This window comes from Malania oleifera, chromosome 2 (genome assembly GCF_029873635.1).
Source record: "Malania oleifera isolate guangnan ecotype guangnan chromosome 2, ASM2987363v1, whole genome shotgun sequence".
NCBI classification, from domain to species: domain Eukaryota; kingdom Viridiplantae; phylum Streptophyta; class Magnoliopsida; order Santalales; family Ximeniaceae; genus Malania; species Malania oleifera.
In genome coordinates this window covers 132,345,348-132,358,885 of record NC_080418.1, presented here as the reverse complement: position 1 = coordinate 132,358,885, position 13,538 = coordinate 132,345,348, and the positions used below count along the sequence as shown (strand labels likewise).

At 37.4% G+C, this 13,538-nt stretch overlaps 1 protein-coding gene across 8 annotated transcripts in view; it reads left to right on the top strand.

The window, feature by feature from the left end:
* LOC131148587 (BTB/POZ and MATH domain-containing protein 4-like) overlaps positions 1 to 13,538 on the top strand; it is a 36,669-nt gene that overhangs the window by 14,348 nt on the left and 8,783 nt on the right. The gene's annotated exons all lie outside the window — the stretch shown is intronic.

Here is a 13,538-nt window from a genome sequence, read left to right as displayed (position 1 = left end):
AAGGTTGCCATTAATTTGGAGAAGGGGTTCAAAGGAGAAAAAGAAAAAAATTAACACCCAAAAAATATCAGTAACAGGGAATTTAGCTTCACTCAGTGATGGAATAGTTATTAAGCTCTATATATGGCAGCGGTTCCCCCCTTCCCCCTACTAGGTTAAAATTAGTTGGGTCAGTTGGAAAAGGAGAAACATTTGCAGGGTTTTGTGATTTAAATCTCTTTTACTTCAAATTTTTATTTTCATCTTAAATGTTATCTTGTAGTAAGATAGCATTTGTACTAAAAAAAAGTGAGGGCATTTATTTACATAGCCCAATGTTGATCCCAAAAGTTGATCTGAAATGTTGGATTTGGGCTTGTTCACGGCTGTATGCATTTGATTAGGACCTTGAACAGACTCTGATGTAAGGCTGGAAACCAGCCATTGGATGGATCGTTTTAATCCTATTCAGGAGTTTTTTCAAAGAATAGGGTCAAGAGCTTTTTGGGTTGTAAAACTTAAATGTTTTTGGTCTGATTAATTGTCATGATGTGCTTGTTCATAATTTCCTTGTTTTGGTAGTTCCTATAAATTAGAATTAGTGGCACTGTTAAAATAGATAATTTAACGAATTTGAATGTATTGTAACTGTTTGTTTCTCCATCTATGCTCTTCCTTCTCCTCTTTTCTTCTTCAATATTTTTTTTCTCTTCTTCTTTTCTTCCTATTAAGCTCCTTTGTTTCTCCCTTAATATTGGCTGCAAGTCACAACAGCAGTACCAGTTTTGTTTCAATACTTCCAGGTAGCAACCAGAGACACCATCAGAATCAGAGCCTCTTGACCACCCCACCCTGTAGTTTAATTTCCAGAAGAGGATAAATGCAATACCACCTGCTGCTGGAAATTACTTTGCTGCCACCATCATCACTTCTACGCCTTTGCCTGAACCTCTTAACAATCCTGACCTTATCTGTTGATTTCCCATTGCCCCATTGTCTGATCTATGAAACCCTTTATGGCTTGATGCAGGAAGTAGCTGGATGATGCCGCACGTGCTGCATATGCTGATGAGCGTGAAATGGTTATTATTATCTTAGTCCTCCATGATAATTCATTTTAACCTGACTGAGTTCCTTATTTATTTCCAAGGTTCATCCCAATAAAGAAATAAATTCAGCAAAAAAAAAAAAAAACCGAAGCAAACACAAAAACATAAACCAGCTTCCCTCTCCTGACCATGCTTAGCTAAACCCAGAACTATGCCACATTGTCATGCCACATCATCTATCATGTGAGCTGCCACACTCGGTCACATCATTCATTCTGCCAGAAAATTGCCTTGTCATCATCCTTCTATGGCAGCAACCTGATACCAGTTCATTTGTCAATCCACCTGCCTGACTCCTACACAGGTTTGAGTTGTCATTTTTCCCTGCACTTAATGTTCTCAGATTAGATTCCTAAAAAAGGTGCCTGAAATTCAATTTTTTTTTCTCTTCTAACCAACTTGTTTTCCTCTCAGTCCTTCTCATTTGCACTTTTAAGTCCTCCTATCTACTGTAGACCTTAGGAAAAAACAGAATAATAACAGCTGCAACAAAACAAAGAAGACAGCTGCAGAAAAAAGTATCCAGCAACATGGTGTTTTGTTGACTAATGTTGAGTTGTATCCAGAGGTGGAATAGTTGTTTGCTAGGTGCAAAAGATGTATAATGCTTTGGAGACCAACAAATGAAGTTACTAGCTGCAACCTTGGGCGAGAGTCTAGTTGATTCTCTGCTCAAATGGGATAGTGGTACAACCACCATAATTCCTCACACTTTTGAGCTGCGTGAAGACTGAAATGATCGTTTGAATGGGAGATTTAAATTGGAAGTTTAAAATTTTAATGATGATAATCCTCATGAATTATATGATTGTGTGTACTCATTGGAGAACAATTTCCGGTGGAATGGCATGAATGAAGCTCAAAAGATTTTTTTGGCCTAATCCAAATTGAAGGGAATTGCTCAAATTTGGTGGGTTTAGCAACAAGAGATCTCTAGAGAGATATCTGAAGATTGGATGAGATGAAGCACACCATATAGGAACTGTTTGTACCTCCTAACTACCAGCAGTGTACTTGTTTACAACTTTTTGATTTGAACTTTGAAACATGAAGCCAAGTTAGCATCTGATTACACTAGTAGATTCTAGCATTTAGCTGTGTGTGTAGATATGGAGTTGAAAGAAGAGATGATGATTGCTTTATATTGGAAAGGGTTGAAGCCAGTTATTGCATCCAATCTTGTTGCATTTTGCCTTATTATAGTTGGAGATCCAATTTAGAGCATAGAGGAGGATATACGGCGTGATCCTCTTGGTATTACATAGACACTTAAGTTTGTGAAGACTACTACTGGTTTTGTGAGAGAGAAATCAGTTTGAACATTTGGGTGAAGGAGTTCATACTGCTAACCCATGAAGGACTTCAGAGCATTCTAGGTTGGCTTCTAAGGTCCAGTTAGCAATTAAGTGTGTCAGTGCCAAGGTTTTGGGCATCGAAATATGCGGTGTGCTAACAAGGTAAGACAGTGCGGGAAAAAAAAAAATGGTGAAACCCAAGTAATTGAAGCTAAGAGAGGAAGTTCCAAGTTACATACCTGAAGATGGTAATGTGGAAGATTGTTTAGCATTCCAACCTATCCTCTCTCTTCAGAAGGTTGAAAGAAATGAGGAGTGGAAATGAACTAGCAATTTTTAGAATCAAGTGATTTGTCAAAGCAACTTTACAACAATAGCAAGCCTTAAGTCCCACTAAGTGGGGTTGGCTATATGAATCCTTTTCCACCAATTCACATGGTCAAGGGCAGTTTCCTCAACTAACTTAAGAGTTGTTAAATCCTTCCTCACAACCTCATTCAAAGTTATTTTGGGTCTACCCCTACGTCTTCCAATATCATTAACAATAACTAGCTCCCTCCTCCTCACTGGTTCACTACTTGGCCCTCATTTTAAATGCCCAAACCATGTAGGCCGCCCCTCCCTTTTCTTGTTTTCCACGAGGCTATTCCTAGCTTGTTACAAATATGTTTGTTCCTTAATTTTTCCTTTAATGTTTTGCCACTCATTCATCTTAGCATTTGCAGTTCCGCAACTTTTACTTTTTAAATATGTTGCTTCTTAGTTACCCAACATTCTAATCCATTTAACATGGCAGGTCTTCTAGCCATCCAATAGAGTTTTCCTTTTAATTTTAACGGTATCCAACGATCACACAGCACTCCTTCATTTTACCCAACCTACTTCAACTCTATGTGCTACATTCTTTTCAATTTCTCTTCACACTTGCATAATGGATCCCATATATCGAAATCTACTAGTGCTGTTGATTTCTTGATGATTGAGTTTAGTCTTATTTTTAGTATTCCTTTGGCTGAAATTATATTTCATATATTTAGTCTTGTTTCTATGCATCCTAAAACCTCTATACTTTTCTAAGGTGGTTCTTCAAAGTTCTAGCTTTCACCATGGGATCTTGTTTTCTCCTAGTGAGTTCATCAATCACTAAAGCAAAAAGATAAGGGCTTAAAGTAGAACCTTGGTGTACCCCTGTTATGATTTGAAATTCTCTAGACTCTCCACTTGTAGTCCTAGCACACTAGTCATTACTCTATCATACATGCCCTTAATGGCATTAGTATACCTACTGCAATACTACCTTTTTTTTTTTTTGGGACCAACTGAAGCATTTCTCTAGGTACTTTACCATAAGTTTTCTCAAAGTCGATAAAAACCATATGCAAGTCCCTCCTCTTTTCCCTGAACTTCTCCTTGAGACCCTCGTTTATATTCTTATTCTTTCTCCATAGTTTTGTCGTATAACTTGTGTTCAATTCCATGATAGTTATTACAATTTTAAATATCACCTTTGTTTTTTTTATTTTTATTTTTTATATAGGTATTAATGTGCTATTCCTCCATTCCTTTGGCATTCTATTGCTTTTTATGAGTGTTGAATAGGTTGATTAGTCATATACATCCTTTATTCCGTAGGCATTTCCAAGCGTCAATTGGGATGTTATTTGGTCCTATAGATTTCTCACTTTTCATTTTCTTTAAAGCCATCTTCACTTTAGTGACTCTAATTTTGTGAATAAATTTCAAATTTTTACTCTTTTCCTCATTTATCACTTCTAGGTTTAAGCTTTCGATTTCATTGTCATTTAACAACTTATTAAAGTATCTTTGTTACCTCTTTTTTATGTCTTCTTCTTTAACCAAGATATTATTATTCTCATTTGTTTTATATTTTACATTGCCTAAATCCTTGCACTTTCTTTCTCTAGCTCTAGCCAGTTTATATATGTCTTTTTCCCCTTCTTTTGTATCTAATCTAGCGTATAAACTACCATAAGCTCTATTTCTAGGTTCATTAATGGTCTTTTTTGCCTGTTTTCTTGCTTCTTTATACTTTTCAAATTTTTCTATATTTATACAATTTTTCGATGTTTTGGTAACAAATTCCTTTTGTATTTATGTATTTTTGGACATTTTGATCCCACCACCAACTTTCTTTGTTGCCCGAGAACCTTTCTTTGGATTCGCCTAAGATCTTTGTTAGTCATTCTATTCCACATAGTGTCCATATCTACTATGTTCCCTTTTGTCCACTTACCCTCTTTGATCATTTTATCTTCAAATTTTACTATATTTTCTCCCTCTAGACTCCACCACCTGATCCGCTTGCATTGAGATGTTGTTCTTTCTATTCCATTTTTTTGTAAAAACATCTAATACTAGCAAAGAAAGGGGCTCTCCATTCCAACAGATATGACCTTTGCATGGTTAAGGCTGAATAAGTAGACCACATGCTTCTCCATTGCCTCTAGACCAAAAATCTACTGAATGTGGCTCTGACTATAATCGAACAACAGTGGGTTATTGCTAGATTTGTTGGAGGGGAGCTCTGGGTCTAAAGATGGATTTGGGCAACAAAGGAAAAGAAACTCATTCTCAAAGCTTCAATTCAGCAAAGAGCAGTGATTTACTAAGATTACTAGTTGCCATAATGGCTTGTAGCAAATGAGTTCAATGTAATTTTTGATTTTGATGACACTCTTTAGGGTGGTTGAGTTAATGTACTTCAAGTTGGCATCCCCTTGATGCCCTTTTAACATATACTATCTTTATTGATAAAAAAAGAACTAGCACTCTATGCATAACTTTACAATTCTTACAAGATAAACAATCTCTCTTCCTAGTTAGGAGAAAAATTATTTGACTTTTATTTTCTTCACTCTTGAAAATTATAGTGTTCTTCCCTTTTCTTAAAGTAGGTATTCATCATAACAAGATCATATGACATGGGAAAATCTAAAATCATACTTCCAAACTCATTTTTATCTCCATACCCATAGTCTCATGTATCCTCTCATATTCTTTATTGTCCTTTCCTATGTGGCCATTCAAATCAGCTCTTATGAATGTTTTTTCAGGCTCGAGTATCCCTTATATCATATTATCCATATCTTCCCAAAACTGTCTTTTATGATTTTTTGTTGAGACTGGTTGGGGAGCATACACACTAATGACATTTATTATCTCTTGGTCTATAGCTATCTTGATTTTTTATTATTCTATCCCCTATTCTTTTAATGTAAACCACATTATCTTTAAAGTCTTCATCTACAACGATTCCCAACCCATTTTTATGTTTTTATTTTTTAGTGTACCAAAGTTGAAAACCTATTTTTCTGATTTCTCTAGCAAATAGCTTTGCCCCTACCCACTTAGTCTCTTGGAGGTAGATTATGTTAATTTCTTATAATCGTATCAAATAACTCCATGTTGTTTCCCTTAAGTGTCTCTATGTTCCAGGATGCTAACCTAACCCCTAGTTACCTATATTAATTTCTTAATTGTCTTTTGTCTAGAAAAACCCATCTTTGCCCACCCTTGTCTATTCTTTGCCACACCCGAGTGGTACAAGTGCAATGCATCGCTTAAAGGGAGTGCCCTAGTGAACATTTGCTAAGGCTTCATATCACAAGGATCTAACAAGTTTTTATGTTGACTATCAGCTACCTAACACAACCCTTCTTCTTTATCCAAGCTTGGGACTGGCTATGTGAATGGAAAGGTTAGCCCTGGACTAAAAAATAGACATGAAATTAATGTATATCTTAAAAACAACATGTAAACAACTTGTTTGGGAAAAAATGTTGCTAAAAAGCCTAAGTTTAAATTGAAATATGCCATTTTAGGAATTGGAAAGAACAAAAAATGCAAACCCTCACAGATATATCGAGCAGACTAAGTGTGGGAGAAGATATTGCCGGTGGAGTTTCGTGCATTGGAGCCCAGAGCCTTACTGCACTCCTAGCCTTAGAATAGGATAAAGAGAGGTTGAGTGACAAATTGGGCTTAGGGGTAAGTGGTAGTAATTGCAGCAGTTCTAGATGTGATGGTGGTGGTGCTTGCGATGGCAAGAAGAGATGACTGAAACTAATAACGGTAGAAAACAGGAGGGAGAGAAATTGGCATGACTCTTGAGTTGAGGTATTCAATAATTGAGGTAGACTCTTGTGGACATCCTAGACTGCCTTGTTGGCAAGGGAAGACATTGGGAGAGATGATGAAACTAGTCATCTTGCGGAGGGGTTTGACTAGGAGGAGGGGATATGAGTCTTTGGACTCTAGCCCTAGGTCTACAGTAGTAGATCTGAGCGAGAAGCTTTTTCAATGCTGCCTAATCGTCCCATTAGCAAGAGAATAGCAATTGAGATGGAGACGATGGGCCAATCATCACATTTGAGGAACTCGATGGAGAAGAATATACTAGGCCTTTGGACTATAGTTTTGATCGAGATGACTTAAAATTTGAGTCAAATGAGGACTATCGCATGCTCGTGAAATTTGGGTGGAGGCAATAGGCTAATTGTCTCATTTGAGGAACTCGACAGAGAAGAAGATACTTGGCATTTGGACCCCATTTTTGATCGAGACGATGTAAAATCTGGGTCCAATGAGGACTACTGCATGGAGGAATAGGTGAATGGGTAGCCTAGTGGGTTAATCTTCCAATGAATTTGGAAACGACCCTTCCAATGACTTCTTTGAGGGTAATTCCCTCCTTCATTAGTTCTGCTGTGCACCACGCATGGAGCTCAAGGATCTTATTCCTCCATTGGCTTGGAGGTATTCCTTCCAATGAAATGGTTGGCCCATTTCCATTGTTGCTTGAACTATGCATGGGAATGACTGATGTAGTATTCTCTAAGAGGTTGATGTTGTCGTCTACCCCATTGTCAGTAGGACTGTCGTAGTCAATTCAGTGGGTGGATGGCTGGGTCATCATTGTAGGCTTTGAAGTTTGGATTTCTTCATCAGAAGAATCATCATCTGTCATGATGGCAAGTGATGATTTTGGTGCTTGTTCTAGATGTAATGGATTAGCCAAGTCAGTAAGGAGTTTGGAGATAGGATTATCCTTTTCTAGCACCCCAATTTGTGGCTCTCGATCTGGATCACTTGATTCCCCAAATTTTTGCTTGTCTTTCTTCTTCTGAGTAGTTCAGACAGCCGTTGACTCAACCCTTTGGGTTTGGGCTGGCTTTTGGGTATACTGCCTCTTTTTGAGATGAAGAAAGGAGTCACTGCCTTTGAAAGATGCTTGCATTGATATTGGTTGGAATGTTGGCTAAGGAGAGCTGAAAGCCAAAGTAGTTGGAGGGAAGAGAGGGTCAATCTTCTCCTGTCTATGTTGTTATTGCTGGCTTTGTTTGAGAGAATTTAGCTGGGCTTTGAGGTGTTGCATCTCTGCTTCTCTTTCTGAAAGCTGGAGAGAAAGCCGACATGTTCCCAATCATTTGCATAAGCTTCTCATGCAATCTTGGGATATGGTTCTATCATTTATCGATGAGGATTGATGTGGTGTCGAACTTGTTTTTGACATTGTTTGCTAGCTCTCTCTGGTTATCCATAATTTGCTGGAGCATTCTTTTTTGGGCTATGGCATTTTTTGATTGCCAATTGAGAGTTGCTTTAGCTGGGGATACCTACTTGGTAGATTCGTCTGGTTGACAACAAGTGGATCTTTGATCTTCCGAACCTACAGTTTGGTTCTCATCCATCATTGTTCTGATGTGGAGGATCCATACGGAGTGTGGCATCCAAAGAGCATACTGAGTTTAAGACAATCACCTTTGTTGTGAGCAAAGAGATCCATCACTCGAGGAGTGATGGAGGCTCCAAAGGAGTCTTTAAACTGCCATGGCTCTGATACCAATAGGGCACTTAGTGTAAGATCAATGCGGAATAAGGGAACAAGATGTAATAAGAACACACCAAGAGAAATATCATTAAACGGAAGGGAAAGGTTTACAAAAACAAGAGAAATACATGGAACTCTTACAATAGAATTCTTTACTCTCACTTGCTCTACCTAGCTAGAGGCAGGAGCCTCCTTTAAATAGATGAGGTGTGAGAGAATATGCCATGGCATCTTGGAATATGCTTCCGACATAATCTTTTTCCTTATCTTCTTTACACAGCTTTCAATAATGATAAAGCTGACTGACAAAGACAATACACATAAAGTTGATTAACAATGACAACACACATAAAGATAAAGCTGATTGACAATGACAATACACAAAAAGATAAAGCTAAAGATAAGGTTGAACATAATTGCTTCAGTGGTCCATTCGTGCTCGATAATCCTCTTCTTCTTGAGCTGGTTAGACTGCCATTATCTCTAGGTCTTCAATTGTCCCATTACTCTCTGTTTGTTCTACATAATAAAGTGCGATTGGCTACCGTGCTTCAAAATAGAAGCACAATGGGTTCAGCAATTAGACTTTATTACTGGGTCCCCTTATGTTTTGGTTGTGTTCCACCTCAAAGGTGAGATTCAAGTCTAAGATGGGAATAGATATGTTAATATCTCTCCCGTATATGAAAGGATACGAAACTTCAAAGAGAATCCCTTTGCGGATCCACACTTATCAGCACAGAAATGGATCGACATAAGGAAAAGCCTATGCCACATAAATCAGGTTAACCCAGACAGATTGCCACAGGATTTATTCAACCCAGTACATTTTCAAGATGATGAGAGAGCCAAAAGCTCTCATTACCTAGTGTTGTTTCCCCATTTCTACAGTACCTATCTGATGAACAGACTGACACTTTATTATGTGGAACAAATAGAGAGTAATGAGACAATTGAATACTTGGAAATAATGGCAGTCTACTCAACTAAAGAAGAAGAGGATTATCGGGTAAGAATGGACCATTGAAGCAATTATGTTCAACCTTATCTTTAGCTTTATCTTTTTGTGTATTGTCATTGTCAGTAAGCTTTATCTTTATATGTGTTGTCATTGTCAGTCAGCTTTATATGTATTGTCTTTGTTAGTCAGCTTTATCTTTATTGAAAGTTGTGTAAAGGAGATAAGGAAAAAGATTATGTCGGAAGCATATTCCAAGATGCCATGGCATATTCCCTCGCTCCTCATCTATTTAAAGGAGGCTTCGGCCTCTAGCTAGTGAGAGTAAAGAATTATTTCCATTGTTGCTTGAATTATGCGTGGGAATGGCTAATGCAGTATTCTCTAAGTGGTTGATGTTGTCGTCTAGCTAGTGTTGATCCCCTGGCGTACGGGCGACTTGGTGAGAGAGAGAGAGAGAGAGTGAGTTGATGTTGGGGTAAGTGAACAGTTGCGTTATTATCAAAGGGCGTACTCAAGGTCTTAAATTTCGATTTTAACTCAAATTTCAAAGCTCGAAAAGTACGGAAATTTCGATTTCAATGTCAATTTCGATTTTGATTTGAAAAAATCACGGAATTTAGTAGTAAACCATGGAATTCTTTGCGAAACTTTAGAAATGGTTAACAAAATAATATAAGTTTTAAGACTAATATAGTACAAATTAAATACATCTATGTTTTGTATAAGGTAGAAAAGTTGTAAAAAGTCATGTGTATCAAACATATTTGTAAGGTAATCTACATTAAACATATTCAGTTAATACAAATGAAATTCATAAATCATTGAAATATTATTTATTATACAAATAATGATACTTTAGACATGAATGATTAAATAAAATGTTACTGTAAGTTTATTTTTTCATATAATTTCAAAAGCACTTGTAATAATCCTTTGTTTCGATTAAATAAATAAAATAAACTAAAAGAGAAATTTCAATTCACTCCTAAATCTCTCTTTTGAATTCTGACAAAATTTCATTGTACAGTTAAAATTTCGACAAGTTTCGCTAACTTTTTCGAGATTTCGATAAATTTCGGATGCTTCATTGAGATTTCGATGGAAATCGACTGCCATTTCGATTTCAAGGGTGATGAAAATCGGAAATTTTGACGGAAATTTTGACAATTTCGTGGAAATTTAAGTCCATGGGTGTACCTTGAACACATTAGTAATGCCCAACTTTTTTTGTAATTCAAGAGCATAAGTATTTGAGCTTATCTTCTTCACAATATTTAATTGCTAAGTGCAATGTTCTATTTTTTTTGTCCAAGTACTAGGTCTTTCATTGATAGGTAATGGGAGGTAATGATTTTCTTTGTTTTTAGCCTAAGCATCTCAAAGGGACTGCATCCAGTCATTCTAATGATGCAGATTTTACGATATGAAGTACTTAATACTAGTTAAAAGTAGTAACATGATAACCAACTAGACACCTTAATGGAGATCTCCCAAACTTCGGTCGATTTACAACCTAAGTTTGTTCAGCTGTTTTTGGGTGGAAAGAAGTAGAGAAGTTGAGATTTGTATTCAACAACTTTCTCAGGTCCACAAAAAATAGCTCATAAACTTGATATCTTGAATGGAGCAAGTGCACGACTTCTTGAAATAAAATTTTTGCAATGTGGACAGTGTCTTTAAACATGGGGTGAAGTGTGCTATCTTTGAGAACCAATCAACAGTCACAAAGAGTCACAACCTAGGCAACCTAATTCATTCCTCAAGAAGAACAACACAATCCAATCTGTGATTTGTAGATTGAGGGCCAATTCATGTAAAATATGCAGATTTTTGCTGTTAAATCCGCATGCTGACTATGAATATTTTTATGGCCAATGCTTGCATGACACACATTCGTTGTATGGCAGAGTATGATGCATTGGATTGTACGTACTTGTTGAGAGGTGAAAATTGTTGTTGACAGGACTATTGTAAACAAGAAAGAGGTTGAATCCTACCATTAAGCTGTCAACCATCTGATGTAGGCTGGGAGGTGGGTATTTGGATGGATCACTTTGACCCAATTAGGATACCAATTTCAAATAATTGGGTTAAGAGAGACCCAAGTGTGTTTAGTTAATTTGTAGTTTTTATTTGTGTTTAGTTGCTTGTAGTAGGCTTGTGTGTATTTTCTGGTTTGTTTGTAATATATGTGTGTTTTAGGGGTTTATGTGTAATTTTATATAATTTAGATTTTCTTATAAATAGGGTGTGAAAGCTATGTAAGATTTGGTTTTTGATGAATTCGAATTGAGAAGTTTAACTTGAGTTTTTCCCCAATGGTAATCTCTTTCCTCCCTTCCCCTTTCCTCTTCTTCCCCTCTCCTTTTCCTGTTCTCCCCTAGGCAGTATCTTACTGCTGTTCTGTTCATCTCTCGTCTTTCCTCTATTTCTCTTCTAATTTCTCCCTTGGCAGCATTCCCTCCTTGTTGTTTTGCATCATTTGGTATCAGAGCAAACATCAATTCACCTTCTCTTCTTCCAATACTCTGGCCTCATTCCATCTTTTTTCTTCTCATCCGTATTTTCTTTGAACCAGCTGAATCTTTTTTCCTCCAAAACTTCAATCACAAACTATGATGATCAGTTCCTATCTATTTCACACCATTCATGATTTTTTTGTCCGTATGCTGTACATCCAGATTTTTTTTAAAAACCACCTGCAATTTTTCACATTCCCTTCATTTTCATGGGTCACTTTCCAAGTATGATTTTGCAACGCTACCACTACCATCAGAGACAGAAATTTCTGACTAGCCCCTCCCCCAAAACTCATCGCCGTCCAACCACCTGTGCAGCACCAAGTACTGGAGAAACAATCTCCAGCCATCGCCCCTCATAAACCTGAATTTCCTGTGCTTTTCTCGCCACACCACCACCCTCACCATTGCCATCACAGTCCCCTGACCTACCCTTGCCAATGAAATACTTTCGCCATTAATTTCATTGCTGGAAAGTCGACCACCGATGCACTTGTGGGAAAAATTTCTCCTGCTCTGCAACTTTTGAATTTTTCCCTCCAAAAGCCCCCAATTTTGTGAAGTTGTTTGATAGACCGATAAAGGTTGCTTATTTGAGTTGGTACACATTCAGCAGTATGCATCAGCACTGCCAGCATCAAAATCAGACTTGCGATTTGTAAGTTGTCTATTTTTGTTGCCAAGAGAAGCTCTGCAATAAAGGAGAAATTAAAGATAGTTCTTGAGAAATTGAGAATCAAGTTTGTGGTTTACATGAATAGATCGAAGATTGTTAGTAAATTGTCTTGAGGGTCCTTGGCGATGTACAGGTTATATGTATTAAAAAAAATCAGCAGCATGGTGACTAATGCCAAGTTATCTGCAAAAGTAAAATTATTGTCCTGTAGGGTACAAATGGAGATTGCCTTGGAGACTATTACTAATGCTTTGAATAGGCTAACAACTGAAGTTGCAGCTTTGGGTAAGAGGCCTATTGATTTTCCTACCAAAAAGCAAAGTGGTACAGCTGCTGTCCCCATACTTTGAGGTGCATTGTGGCCAAAATGATCATTTGAGTTGGGGAATTAAACTAGAAGTTTCACATTTTAATTCTCCTGATGAATTTGATGATATGGTGTATTCTTTGAAGTACTATTTTCCATGGAATTACACAAATGAGGCTAGCAAGTTGTATTTTTAGTTGAGTCAATGACCCAAAATTGAAGGGAACTGCTCAAATTTGGTGGATTAAACAACAAATGATCTTTAGAAGAAGATTTGGTGAGATTACAACATGGGATGAGTCTAAGCAAGCCATGCTGTAGCAATTTGTACCTTCCAGTTACCAGCAGCATGTTCATTTGGAGCCCTTTGATTCGAAGCAAGAAGGAAAGACCATGATAGAATACACTAGCGGCTTGTATCATTTGGCTACTTGTGCGGACATAGAATGTAAAGAGGATGTGATGATAGCTTTGTATAGGAAAGGAACCCAGCTATTGCCTCCAAACTTGCTGCATGTCATCTTATTACAGTTGGGAATGCAGTACAAGTTGCCACTTAGATGGAGGAGGATATGCGACCTGAACCTCATCCTCCTAGAGCTACATCAGCCATTTGCTTTGAGAAGAGTATGAGTGGGGTTGTGAGAGAGAATTCAGTGGAGCAATTGAGTAAAGTGCTATAGAGTAATACCCCTTGGAAGACTCCTGAACATTCTGGAGCAACTTCTAAGGTCGAACCATCACTCAAGTGCTTCAAATGTCAAGATTTTGGGCATGGAGCTGCAGAATGTCCTAACCAAATCATGGCTGCTGCAGAAGAAGATGATGATGATGATGATGG